Below are 14,606 nucleotides of genomic sequence, written 5' to 3'. Positions count from 1 at the left end.
AGCCTCTCCTGTGGCGCCAGGGAAGTCAGGTTTCTATGTGTGTGGCTAGGGGGAGCGCGTCATTGCTCTCGAGTCATGGTAGGGGAATCGCACCTCAAGACGCATTGAAGAAGGACTCTCGAGGTCTTTTACGGGTTGGGGCAGGAAACCCTTGGTTCCCTCGACTTGTGCCGGTGATCTCAGGAAGGTCTAAGGGTGCCTCTGAGAAGTCAGGGATACTGTGCAGTTGGGAGGGGTCTCTCGGGACTCCACTGGGTTCGGTGCAATGGAAGAGGGCCTCATCTCGAGTGGAGGCAGGAAACTCATGTTTCCTCTCCTGACTTCCCCTGGGCCAGATCTGACTCGGTTCGCAGTTTCGCTGCAGAGTTCGAACAGGAGAGTCAGGCCTCGTCTTGTGTGGAGGAATGGAACTCTGCTTGCCTCTCCAGTTGTTCACGGGGTGACAGGTCACTTCTCGAGCTGTGTGTGGTATCTGCGGGTTTCTCCGGACGATACCCAGGGGTGTCAGTGCCCCTAAGTGTTGTGCCTTCATCAAAAGGGTTATCTTCAAAGAGGTGTACGGGCATCAGGATCTTACCAAGAGCGGACCGGGAAATCGGGGTCTTTCGGCATGTGTCACCATCCACGTGGCTATGTCTCGAATATCCTCGTGAGACCGGCCTCATCCTGAGATGCACCGGGAAAGGTGGGAACCCTTTCAAGACAAAACAGGGGAATCGACCCTCCTGTCGCGATCAGGAGGGGAGAAGGGGCCCAGATGTAGTGGTGCCGGGAACCTCGGTGTTCTCCTCGAGTCAGACTGGTGTGTCGAGGAACTTTTGAGGGCGCATCAAGGGTGCCAATACCGTTTCGCACTTCAAGACGGAACGTGGGACTTCTCTTGAGACGCTGTAGGGGGCAAGGGCCTCATCTTGGGATGACGGGGGAACCACGTGGCGTTTCTCGAGTTGTGGCGGGATTCTCGAGTTTCGACGGGGAATACAGTCTTCCTCATGTGTTGGGCCAGGGAAGTCCTATCTTCCTTTCGAGTTTAAAGGGAGAGCTGGGGATTGCTCTCGAGTCACTGCAGGGCAAAATAGACCTCATCTAGGCTTGTGTCCAGGACTTAATGCTCGTCCCTAGGGGCGACAGGGATCTTGGGGTTGCATACCAGACTCACCCGGGGAATCAGGCCTCATCTCGAGGGGAAGCAAAGAACTCCGCTGTCCTTTTGAGTCGCGATGGGTATCTCTTGGAGCCCACTGTGTGCCCTAAAGGGAGTCAAGCCTCCTGTGGTGTTTGGATAGAGGACTCGGGATTCCTCTCCAGGCCATGCAGGAAAAGAAGGCCCTCATCTCGCGATGATGGCGGCGTCTCGTGGGTTTTCTAGACTGCTGCGCTAGTGCCGGGTTTCTGACGAGGTACGAGAGGGAGCTCAGGGAGCCTCTCGTGTGGCGCCAGGGAAGTCAGGTCCCCATGAGATAGCTAGGGGGAGCTCGTCATTGCTCTCGAGTCATGGTAGGGTAATCGGGCCTCAAGACGGGTTGAAGAAGGACTCTCGAGGTCTTTCTCGGGTCACTGCATAAAACCCAGGGTTCCCTTGACTTCTGCCTGCGACCTCAGGGAGCTTCTCAGAGTGCCTCTGAGAAGTCAGGGATACTGTGCAGTTTGGAGGGTCCTCTCGAGACTCCTCTGCATTTGGTGGAATGTAAGAGGGACTCATCTCGAGTTGAAGCAGGAACCTCAGTGTTCCTCTCCATTTCTGACTCAGATCGCAAGGTCCCTGCATGTTGGTACAGGAGAGTCAGGCCTCGTCTTTTCTGGAGGATGGGACTCCTCTTGCCTCTCGAGTTGTTCTCGAGGTGACAGGCCACTTGTCGAGCTGTGTGTGTAACCTGCCCGTTTTTCCGGATGATGCACAGGTGTGTTAGTGCCCCTTCGTGTTGTACCTTCATACTCAAGGCTGCCTTCCAAGTGGTGTCCGAGCATCGGATTCTTATCAAGAGCGGACCGGGAAATTGGAGTCTTTCAGCAAGTGGCACCACCCACAAAGCTACGTATCGAATTTCCCCATGAGACCGGCCTCATCCTGAGTTGTGCAGGGAAGGTCGGGCCCCCTTGCAGACAAAGCAGGGGAATCGACCCACCGGTCACGATCAGGAGGGGAGAAGGGGCTTAAATGAAGTGGTGCCGGGAACCTTGGTGTTCCCCTTGAGTGAGACCGGCGTGTTGGGGGACTTTTGGGGTCGCATCAAGGGTGCCAAGTACCGTTTCGCATTTCAAGACGGAACCTGGGACATCTTTTGAAACGCTGTAGCGGGCAAGGGCCTCATCTTGCGATGACGGGAGAACCACGTGGTTTTGCTCGAGTTGCGGCGGGATTCTCGAGTTATGACCGGGAATTTAGGCTTCCTCTTGTTGGCCTTGAAATCCAATCTTCCATTCGGGTTGCGAGGGGGAGCTGGGGATTGCGCTAGAGTCCCTGCAGGGCAAAAGAGACCTAATCTAGGCTTGTGTCCAGGATCTAACGTTGCTCTCCAGGGGCGACAGGGATCTCGGGTTTGCATTCCAGACTCATCCGGGGAGTCAGTTCTCACCTCGAGGGTAAGCAAAGAATTCCGCTCTCGTCTCGAGTCGTGATGGGTATCTCTTGGAGTCCACTGTGTGTACTAAAGGGAGTCAAGCCTCCTGTGGAGTTTGGAGAGAGGACTCGGGATTGGACTCCAGGCCATGCAGGAAAAGAAGGCCCTCATCTCGAGATGACGGTGGCGTCTCGTGGGTTTTCTCGAGCTGCGGCGCCAGTGTGGGGTGTCTCATGAAGTACCACGGGGATCTCAGGGAGCCTCTTGTATGGCGCCAGGAAAATCCAGTATTCCATTCGAGTTGCAAGTTAGAACTGGGGATTGCTCTCCAGTCACTGCAGGGCAAAATAGACCTCATCTACGCTTGTGTCCAGGACCTAGTGTTCCACTACTGGGCCAACAGGGATCTCAGGGTTGCATTCTCGACTCACCCGGAGAGTCAGGCCTCGTCTTGAGGGGAAAAAAAGGACTCCACTCTCCTGTCGAGTCGCGACGGGTATCTCTTGGAGCCCACTGCGTGGCGTAAAGGGAGTGAAGCCTCCTATGGAGTTTGGAGATGACTCGGGATTGTTTTCCTGGCCATGCAGGAAAAAAGGCCCTCATCTCGCGATGACGGGGGCATCTCGTGGGTTTTCTCCAGCTGCGGCGCCAGTATCAGATTTCTCACGAGGTACAACGGGGAGCTCAGAGAGCCTCTCGTGTGGTGCTAGGGACGTCAGGTCTCCGTGCGTGTGGTGAAGGGGAGTGCGTGATTGCTCTCGAGTCATAGTAGGCGAATCGGGCCTCAAGACGCATTGAAGAAGGACTCTTGAGGTCTTTCTTGGGTTGCGGCAGGGAACCCTGGGTTCCCTCGACTTCTGCAGGGGACCTTAGGGAACTTCCCACGGTGCCTCTGAGAGGTGAGGGATGCTGTGTAGTTGGCAGGGCCTCTTGGGATTCTGCTGGGTTCGGCGCAATGGAAGAGGGCCTCATCTCGAGGGGAGGCAGGAACGTCAGGCTTCCTCTCGGTTTCGGACTCCGACTGCACGGTCCCTGCAGTGTTGGGACAGGAGAGTCATGCCTCGTCTTGTCTGAGGAATGGAATTCTGGTTGCCTCTCGAGTTGTTCCGGGAGTCTCAGGCCCCTTGTCGAGCTGTGTGTAGACCCTGCGGGTTTTTCCGGATGATGCACGGGGGTGTCAGTGTCCCTTCATGTTGTGCCTTCACCCACAGGGTTGCCTTCGAAGAGGTGTCCGGGCATCGGGTTCTTATCAAGAGCAGACTGGAAAATCGGAGTCGTTCGGCACGTGGCACCTCACACGTGGCTAGTCTCGAATTTCCTCCTGAGACCGGCCTCATCCTGAGGTGCGCCAGGAAGGCCGGGAACCCCTTCCAGACAAAGCAGGGGAATCGACTCTCCTGTCGCGATCAGGAGGGGAGAAGGGGCTCAGATGAAGTGGTGCCGGGACCCTCGGTGTTCCCCTCGAGGGAACGCAGCGTGTCGGGAAACTTTTGCGGTCGCATCAAGGGTGTCAAGTACCGTTTCGCCCTTCAGGGCGGAACATGGGACTTCCCTGGAGACACCGGGAACTTCGGTGTTCCCCTGGAGTGAGATTGGTATGTTGGGGAACTTTGGGGTCGCATCAAGGGTGCCAAGTAGCATTTCGAACTTTAAGATGGAACGTGGGACTTCTCTTGAGACTCTAGCTGGCAAGGGCCTCATATTGCGATGAAGGGGGAACCACATGGTTTTTAAGACTTGAGGCTGAATTCTCGAATTACGATGGGAAATTCAGACTTCCTCTTGTGTTGACCGTGGGAAGACCAATCTTCCATTCAAATTGTGAGGGAGAGATGGAGGTTGCTCGAGTCACTGTAGGGCAAAATAGACCTCATCTAGGCTTGTGTCTAGGACATAATGTTCCACTCCAGGGGTGACATGGATCTCGGGGTTGCATTCCAAACTCACCCGGGGAGTCAGGCCTCGTCTCGAGGGAAGCAAAGGACTCCGCTCTCCTCTCGAGTCGCACCGGGTATTTCTTGGACCCAACTGAGTGGCCTAAAGGGAGTCAATCCTCCTGTGAAGTTTGGAGAGAGGACCAGGGATTGCTCTCCAGGTCAGGCAGGAAAAGAAGGCCCCCATCTCTCCTTGACGGGGGCATCTTGTGGTTTTTCTCGAACTGCGGCGCCAGTATGGGTTTTCTCACGAGGTACGATGGGGTACTCAGGGAGCCTCTTGTGTGATACTAGGGAAGTCAGTTTTCCTGCTTGTGGCGAGGGGAGCGCGTCCTTGCTCTGGAGTCATGGTAGGGGAATCGGGCATCAAGAGACGTTGAAAAAGGACTCTCCAAGTCTTTCTCGGGTTACTTCAGGAAACTCTGGGTTCCCTCGACTTGTGCCAGTGACCTCAGGTAGCTTCTCAGGGAGCCTCTGAGAATTCAGGGATACTGTGGTGTTGGGAGGGGCCTCTCGGGACACCACTGAGTTTGGTTCAATGGAAGAGGGCCTCTTCTCTAGTTGAGGCAGGAACCTCAGGGTTCCTCTCCATTTCTGACTCCAATTGCAGGGTCCCTGAAGAGTTGGGACAGGAGAGTAAGGCCTCGTCTTGTGTGAAGGAATGCAACTTCCCTTGCCTCTCGAGTTGTTCACGAGGTGACAGTCCACATTTGGAGCTGTGAGTGGAATCTGCGGGTTTTTCCAGACGATGCATGGGGATGTCAGTGTCCCTTCGTGTTGTGACTTCATCCACAGGGTTGCCTTCGAAGATATGTCCGGGCGTCAGGTTCTTATCTAGAGTGGACCGGGAATTCGGGATCTTTCAGCATATGGCACCAACCATGAGGCTACTTTTCGAATTTCCTCATGAGACCAGCCTCATCCGGAGGTTCGCGGGGAACGTCGGGAACCCCTTGCAGACAAAACATGGGAATCGACCCTTCTGTCGCGATCAGGAGGGGTGAAGGGGCTCACAGGAAGTGGTGCCGTGAACTTTGGTGTTTCCCTCGAGTGAGACCGTATGTCAGGGAACTTTGGGGGTCGCATCAAGGGTGCCAAGTACCGTTTTGTACTTCAGGATGGAACGTGGGACTTCTCTTGATACGCTGTAGCGGCCAAGGGCCTCATCTTGCGATGACGGGGGAGCCACGTGGTTTTTCTCGAGTTGCGGCAGGATTCTCGAGTTACGACGGGGATTTCAGGCTTCCTCTTGTGTTGGGCCAGGGAAGTCCAATCATCCATTCGAGTTGCGAGGGAGAGCTGGGGGTTGCGCTTGAGTCACTGCAGGGCAAAGGAGACCTCATCTAGGCTTGTGTCCAGGACCTAAGGTTCCTCTCCAAGGGCCACAGGGATCTCAGTTTTGCATTCCAGACTCACCCAGGGAGTCAGGCCTCATGTCGAAGGGAAGCAAAGGACTCCGCTCTCCTTTCGAGTCGCGACGGGCACCTCTTGGAGCCCACTTTGTGGCCTAAAGGGAGTCAAGCCTCCTGTGAAGTTTGGAGAAAAGACCAGGGATTGCTCTCCAGGTCAGGCAGGAAAAGAAGTCCCCAATCTCGCGATGACGGTGGGATTTCTCGAGCTGCGGCGCCAGTGTGGGGTTTCTCACGAGGTATGACGGGGAGCTCAGGGAGCCTCTCATGTGGCGCCAGGGAAGTCACGTGTCCATGCGCATGGCGAGGGGGAGCGTGTCATTGCTCTCGAGTCATGGTAGGGGAATCCGTCCTCAAGACGCGTTGAAGACGGACTCTTGAGGTCTTTCTCGGGTTGCGGCAGGATACCCTGTGTTCCCTCGACTTGTGCCGGTGACCTCAGGGAGTTGCTCAGGGTGCCTCTGAGAAGACACTGATACTGTGGAGTTGGGAGGGGCCTCTCGGGACTCCACTGGGTGTGGTATAATACAAGAGGGCCTCATCTCGTGTTGAGGAAGGAACCTCAGGGTTCCTCTCCATTTCAGACTCCGATCTCAGGATTCCTGCAGAGTTGGGACAGGAGAGTCAGGCCTCGTATTCTGTGGAGAAATGAAACTTAGCTTGCCTCTCGAGTTGTTCACGAGGTAACAGGTCACTTGTCGAGCTGTATGTGGAACCTGCAGTATTTTCCAAAAGATGCACGGGTGTTCAGGGTCCCTCCTTGTTGTGCCTTCATCCTACGGGATGCATTCCAAGAAGTGTACGGGCATCGGGTTCTTATTAATAGCTGACCGGGAAATGGGGTCTTTCCGCATGTGGCACCACCCACGAGGCTACATCTCCAATTTCCTCATGAGACCGGCCTCATCCTGATGTGCGCTGGGAAGATCGGTAACCCCTTCCACACAAAGCAGGAGAATCGACACTCCTGTTGCAATCAGGAGGGGAGAAGGGGCTCAAATGATGTGGTGCGGGGAACATGGGTGTTACCCTCGAGTGAGGCCTGTATGTTGGGGAACTTTGGGGGTGCCATCATGGGTGCCAAGTACCGTTTTGCACTTCAGTAGGAACGTGGGACTTCTTTTGAGACGCTGTGGCGGGCAAGGGCCTCATGCTGCGAAGACGATGGAACCACGTGGTTTTTCTCGAGTTGCGGCGGGATTCTCGAGTTACGACGTGGATTTCAGGCTTCCTCTTGTGTTGGCCCTGGGAAGCCCAAACTTCCCTTCGAGTTGCGAGGGAAAGCTGGATGTTGTGCTCGAATCACTGCAAGGCCAAAGAGACCTCATCTAGGCGTGGGTCCAGGACCTAATAGTCCTCTCAAGGGAAGACAAGGATCTCGGGATTGCACTCCAGACTCCCCCGGGGAGTCAGGCCTCGCCTCGAGGGGAAGCAAAGGACTGCGCTCTCCTCTCGAGCCGCGACGCGGATCTCTTGGAGCCCAATGAGTCGCCTCAAGGGAGTCCATCCTACTCTTCAGTTTGGAGAGAGGACTCGGGATTGCTCTCCAGGCCAGGCAGGAAAAGAAGGCCCACAGCTCGCGAGGACGGGGGCGTCTCAGGGGTTTCCTCGAGCTGCGGCGCCCGTGGGGGTTTTCTCCCGAGGCACGACGAGGATCTCAGGGAGCCTCTCGTGCGGCACCAGGGAAGCCAGGTCTGCATGCGCGAGGCGAGGGGGAGCGCATCATTGCTCTCTAGTCCAGAAAGGGGACAAGGGCCTCAAGACACTTTGAAGAAGGACTATCGAGGTCTTTCTCGAGTGGCGGTGGGAAACCCTCATTTCCCTCGACTTCTGCCGAGGACCTGAGGGAACTTCCCAGGGTGCCTCTGAAAGGTGAGCGATGCTGTGGAGTTAGCGGGGCCTCTCGGGACTCCGCTGGGGTTGGCGCAATGGAAGAGGGCCTCATCTCGAGGGGAGGCAGGAACCTCAGGCTTCCTCTCTGTTTCTGACTCCGACCCTCCGACCTCAGGGTCCCTGCAGAGTTGGGAGCGGAGAGTTAGGCCTCGTCTTGTCTTAGGAAGGGATCTCCGCTTGCCTCTCGAGTTGCTCAGGGGGTCTCAGGCCCCTCTTCGAGCTGTGTGTGGAACCCACGGGTGTTTCTGGACGATGCACGGGACTGTCCTTGCCCCTTCGTGTTGTGCCTTCACCCACAGGTTTGCCTTCGAAGAGGTGTCCGTGCAACGGGTTCTTCTCAAGAGTGGACCGGGAAATCGAGTTCGATCGGCATGTGGCACCACCCCCGTGTCTCATGTCGAATTTCCTTGTGCGGACGGCCTCATCCTGAGATGCGCCGGGAAGGCCGAGAATCCCTTCCAGAACACGCAGGGGAATCGACACTCCTGTCGCCATTAGGAGGGGAGAAGGGGCTCAGATGAAGTGGTGTCGGGACCCTTGGTGTTTCCCTCGAGGGAACCTGGTGTGTCGGGGAACTTCTGGGGGTCGCATGAAAGGTGTCAGGTACTCTTTCGCACTTCAGGACGGAAACTGGGACTTCCCTTGAGACGCCATAGCGGGCAAGAGGCTCATCTTGCAAAGACGTTGGAACCACGTGGTTTTCCTCGAGTTGCGGCGGCATTCTCGAGTTATGACGGGGATCTCAGCCTTCCCCTTGGGTTGGCCCTGGGAAGCCCAATCTTCCCCTCGGGTTGCGAGGGACAGCTGGGGGTTGCGCTCGAGTCACTGCAGGGCCGAAGAGACCACACCTAGGCGTGTGTCCGGGACCTAATATTCCTCTCCAGGGAAGGCAGGGATCTCGGGGTTGCATTGCAGGCGCCCCCGGGGCGTCAGGCCTGGTCTCGAGGGGAAGCCAAGGACTAGGCTCTCCTCTCGAGTCGCGACGCGGGTCTCTTGGAGCCCCCTGAGCGGCCTCAAGGGAGTCCAGCCTCCTCTTCCGTTTGGAGAGAGGACCCGGGATTGCTCTCCAGGCCATGCAGGAAAAGAAGGCCCTCAGCTCGCGAGGACGGGGGCGTCTCAGGTTTTTCCTCGAGCTTCGGCGCCCGTGGGGGTTTTCTCCCGAGGCACGTCGAGGATCTCAGGGAGCCTCTCGTGCGGCGCCAGGGAAGTCAGGTCTCCATGCGCGTGGCGAGGGGTAGCGCGTCCTGGCTCTCGAGTCACGGGAGGGGACTAGGGCCTCGAGACGCGTTGAAGAAGGACTCTCGAGGTCTTTCTCGGGTTGCAGCGGGAAACCCTCGTTTCCCCCGACTTCTGCCAGGGACCTGAGGAAACTTCCCAGGGTGCCTCTGAGAGGTGAGGGACGCTGTGGATTTGGCGGGGCCTCTCGGGACTCCTCTGGGTTTGTCGCAATGGAAGAGGGCCTCACCTCGAGGGGAGGCAGGAACCTCAGGCTTCCTCTCCAATTCTGACTCTGATCATAGTGTCCCTGCAGAGTTGGGACAGGAGAGTCAGGCTATGTCTTTTCTGAGGAATGGAACTCCGCTTGCCTCTCGAGTTGTTCATGGGGTTTCAGGCCCCTTATCAAACTGTGTGTGGAATCTGCAGGTTTTTCCAGACGATGCATGGGGGTTTCAGTGACCCTTCGTTTTGTGTCTTCATCCACAGGGTTGCCTTCGAAGAGGTGTCCGGGCATCGTGTTCTTATGAAGAGCGGACTGGGAAATCGGGGTCGTTCAGCATTTGGCACCACCCACGTGGCTAGTCTCGAATTTCCTCATGAAACCGGCCTCATCCTGAGGTGTGACGCGAAGTTCATGAAACCCTTCCAGACAAAGCAGAGGAATCGACCCTCCTGTGGCGATCAGGAGGGGAGAAGTGGCTCAGATGAAGTGCTGCTGGGAACCTCGGTGTTTCCCTCAAGTGAGACAGGTATGTCGGGTAAATTTTGGGGTCGCATAACGCGTTCCAAGTACCGTTTCGCTCTTCCAATTGGAACGTGGGACTTCTCTTGGGGTGCTCCAGCGGGCAAGGGCCTCATCTTGGAATGACTGGGGAACCACTTGGTTTTTCTCTAGTTGCGGTGGGATATTTGAGTTACCACAGGGAATTCATGCTTCCTCTTGTGTTGGCCCACAAAAGTCTTATCTTCCATTCGAGATTCGAGGAAGAGCTGGAGGTGCGCTCTAGTCACTGAAGGCAAAAGAGACCCCACCAAGGCTTGTGTGCAGGACCTAATGTTCATGTCAAGGGGCGACAGGAATCTCGGGGTTGCATTCCAGACTCACCCTGGAGTCAGGCCTCGTCTCGAGTGGAAGCAAAGGACTCTGCTCTCCTCTCGAGTCGGACGGGTATGTCTTGGAGCCCACTGAGTGGCTTAAAGGGAGTCAAACGTCCTCTGGTGTTTGGAGGGAGGACACGGGATTGCTCTCCAGGCAATGCAGGAAATGAAGGCCCTCATCTCCCGATGACTGGGGCGTCTCGTAGGTTTTCTCGAGCTGTGGCGCTAGTGTGGGGTTTCTCACGAAGTAAGACTGGGAGCTCAGTGAGCCTCTCATGTGGTGCCAGGGCAGTCAGGTCTCTATGCACGTGGTGAGAGGGAGCCCGTCATTGTTCTCGAGTCATGGTAGGGGAATTGGGCCTGAAAACGTGTTAAAGAAGGACTCTCGAGGTCTTTCTTGGGTTGCAGCAGGAAACCCTGGGTTCCATCGACTTGTGCCAGTGACCTCAGGAAGCTTCTCAGCGTGCCTCTGAGAAGTCAGGGTCACTGTGGAGTTGGGAGGGGCCTCTCGGAACTCCACTGGGTTTGGTGCAATGGAAGAGGGCCTCATGACAAGTTGAGGCAGGAACCACAGGGTTCCTCTCCTGGCTTCGAATGCGCCGGATCTGACTCGGATCCCAGAGTCCCTGCAGAGTTGGGACAGGAGAGTCAGGCCTCGTCTTGTGTGTAGGAATGGAACTCCGCTTGACTCTCGTGTTGTTCATGGGGTGACAGGCAACTTGTCGATTTGTATGTGGAACTTGCGGGTTTTTCTGGACGATGCACTGGGGTGTCACTGCCCCTTCGTGTTGTGCCTTGTTCCACAGGATTGCCTTCGAGTTGGGTTCTGCCATCGGGTTCTTATCAAGAGCGGACCAGGGAATCGGGGTCTTTTGGCATGCCGCACCACCCACGAGGCTATGTCTCGAATTTCCTCGTGAGACTGGCCTCATCTTGATGTGCGCCAGGAAGGTCGGGAACGCCTTCCAGACAAAGCAGGGGAATCGAACCTCCTGTCGCGATCAAGAGGGGAGAAGAGTCTCAGATGAAGTGGTGCCGGGAACCTCGGTGTTCTCCTCAAGTGAGACTGGTATGTCGGGGAACTTTTGGGGTCGCATCAAGGGTTCCAAATAACTTTTCGCTCTTCAATACGGAACGTGGGACTTCTCTTGAGACGCTGTAGCGGGCAAGGGCCTCATCTTTCGATGACGGGGGAACCACGTGGTTTTTCTTGAGTTGTGGTGGGATTCTCGAGTTACGACGGGGAATTCAGGCTTCCTCTTCAACTGGCCCAGGGAAGTCCAGTTTTCATTCGAATTGCGAGTTAGAACTGGGGATTGCTCTCGAGCCACTGCAGGGCCAAATAGACCTCATCTAGGCTTGTGTCCAGGACCTAATGTTCCTCTGCTGGGGCGAAAGCGATCTCAGCATTGCATTCTCGACTCACCCGGGGAGTCAGGCCTCGTCTCGAGGGGAAGCCAAGGACACCGCTCTCCTGTCAAGTCGCGACGGGTATATCTTGGAGCTCACTGTGTGGCCTAAAATGAGTCAAGCCTCCTGTGGAGTTTGGAGAGAGGACTCAGGATTGCTCTCCAGGCCATACAGCAAAAGAAGGCCCTCATCTCGTGAGGACTGGGGCGTCTCGTGGGTATTCTCGAGCTGCGGCTCCAGTGTGGTGTTGCTCACGAGGAATAATGGGGAGCTCAGGGAGCCTCTCCTGTGGCGCCAGGGAAGTCAGGTTTCTATGCGTGTGGCTAGGGGGAGCGCGTCATTGCTCTCGAGTCATGGTAGGGGAATCGCACCTCAAGACGCATTGAAGAAGGACTCTCGAGGTCTTTTACGGGTTGGGGCAGGAAACCCTTGGTTCCCTCGACTTGTGCCGGTGATCTCAGGAAGGTCTAAGGGTGCCTCTGAGAAGTCAGGAATACTGTGCAGTTGGGAGGGGTCTCTCGGGACTCCACTGGGTTCGGTGCAATGGAAGAGGGCCTCATCTCGAGTGGAGGCAGGAAACTCATGTTTCCTCTCCTGACTTCCCCTGGGCCAGATCTGACTCGGATCGCAGTTTCGCTGCAGAGTTCGAACAGGAGAATCAGGCCTCGTCTTGTGTGGAGGAATGGAATTCTGCTTGCCTCTCCAGTTGTTCACGGGGTGACAGGTCACTTCTCGAGCTGTGTGTGGTACCTGCGGGTTTCTCCGGACGATACCCAGGGGTGTCAGTGCCCCTAAGTGTTGTGCCTTCATCAAAAGGGTTATCTTCAAAGAGGTGTACGAGCATCAGGATCTTATCAAGAGCGGACCGGGAAATCGGGGTCTTTCGGCATGTTTCACCATCCACGTGGCTATGTCTCGAATATCCTCGTGAGACCGGCCTCATCCTGAGATGCACCGGGAAAGGTGGGAACCCTTTCAAGACAAAACAGGGGAATCGACCCTCCTGTCGCGATCAGGAGGGGAGAAGGGGCCCAGATGTAGTGGTGCCGGGAACCTCGGTGTTCTCCTCGAGTCAGACTGGTGTGTCGAGGAACTTTTGAGGGCGCATCAAGGGTGCCAATACCGTTTCGCACTTCAAGACGGAACGTGGGACTTCTCTTGAGACGCTGTAGGGGGCAAGGGCCTCATCTTGGGATGACGGGGGAACCACGTGGCGTTTCTCGAGTTGTGGCGGGATTCTCGAGTTTCGACGGGGAATACAGTCTTCCTCATGTGTTGGGCCAGGGAAGTCCTATCTTCCTTTCGAGTTTAAAGGGAGAGCTGGGGATTGCTCTCGAGTCACTGCAGGGCAAAATAGACCTCATCTAGGCTTGTGTCCAGGACTTAATGCTCGTCCCTAGGGGCGACAGGGATCTTGGGGTTGCATACCAGACTCACCCGGGGAATCAGGCCTCGTCTCGAGGGGAAGCAAAGAACTCCGCTGTCCTTTTGAGTCGCGATGGGTATCTCTTGGAGCCCACTGTGTGCCCTAAAGGGAGTCAAGCCTCCTGTGGTGTTTGGATAGAGGACTCGGGATTCCTCTCCAGGCCATGCAGGAAAAGAAGGCCCTCATCTCGCGATGATGGCGGCGTCTCGTGGGTTTTCTAGACTGCTGCGCTAGTGCCGGGTTTCTGACGAGGTACGAGAGGGAGCTCAGGGAGCCTCTCGTGTGGCGCCAGGGAAGTCAGGTCCCCATGAGATAGCTAGGGGGAGCTCGTCATTGCTCTCGAGTCATGGTAGGGTAATCGGGCCTCAAGACGGGTTGAAGAAGGACTCTCGAGGTCTTTCTCGGGTCACTGCATAAAACCCAGGGTTCCCTTGACTTCTGCCTGCGACCTCAGGGAGCTTCTCAGAGTGCCTCTGAGAAGTCAGGGATACTGTGCAGTTTGGAGGGGCCTCTCGAGACTCCTCTGCATTTGGTGGAATGTAAGAGGGACTCATCTCGAGTTGAAGCAGGAACCTCAGTGTTCCTCTCCATTTCTGACTCAGATCGCAAGGTCCCTGCATGTTGGTACAGGAGAGTCAGGCCTCGTCTTTTCTGGAGGATGGGACTCCTCTTGCCTCTCGAGTTGTTCTCGAGGTGACAGGCCACTTGTCGAGCTGTGTGTGTAACCTGCCCGTTTTTCCGGATGATGCACAGGTGTGTTAGTGCCCCTTCGTGTTGTACCTTCATACTCAAGGCTGCCTTCCAAGTGGTGTCCGAGCATCGGATTCTTATCAAGAGCGGACCGGGAAATTGGAGTCTTTCAGCAAGTGGCACCACCCACAAAGCTACGTATCGAATTTCCCCATGAGACCGGCCTCATCCTGAGTTGTGCAGGGAAGGTCGGGCCCCCTTGCAGACAAAGCAGGGGAATCGACCCACCGGTCACGATCAGGAGGGGAGAAGGGGCTTAAATGAAGTGGTGCCGGGAACCTTGGTGTTCCCCTTGAGTGAGACCGGCGTGTTGGGGGACTTTTGGGGTCGCATCAAGGGTGCCAAGTACCGTTTCGCATTTCAAGACGGAACCTGGGACATCTTTTGAAACGCTGTAGCGGGCAAGGGCCTCATCTTGCGATGACGGGAGAACCACGTGGTTTTGCTCGAGTTGCGGCGGGATTCTCGAGTTATGACCGGGAATTTAGGCTTCCTCTTGTTGGCCTTGAAATCCAATCTTCCATTCGGGTTGCGAGGGGGAGCTGGGGATTGCGCTAGAGTCCCTGCAGGGCAAAAGAGACCTAATCTAGGCTTGTGTCCAGGATCTAACGTTGCTCTCCAGGGGCGACAGGGATCTCGGGTTTGCATTCCAGACTCATCCGGGGAGTCAGTTCTCACCTCGAGGGTAAGCAAAGAATTCCGCTCTCGTCTCGAGTCGTGATGGGTATCTCTTGGAGTCCACTGTGTGTACTAAAGGGAGTCAAGCCTCCTGTGGAGTTTGGAGAGAGGACTCGGGATTGGACTCCAGGCCATGCAGGAAAAGAAGGCCCTCATCTCGAGATGACGGTGGCGTCTCGTGGGTTTTCTCGAGCTGCGGCGCCAGTGTGGGGTGTCTCATGAAGTACCA

This window comes from Bubalus kerabau, chromosome 8 (assembly GCF_029407905.1).
Source record: "Bubalus kerabau isolate K-KA32 ecotype Philippines breed swamp buffalo chromosome 8, PCC_UOA_SB_1v2, whole genome shotgun sequence".
NCBI classification, from domain to species: domain Eukaryota; kingdom Metazoa; phylum Chordata; class Mammalia; order Artiodactyla; family Bovidae; genus Bubalus; species Bubalus kerabau.
Note: the sequence above shows the minus strand (reverse complement) of the source record.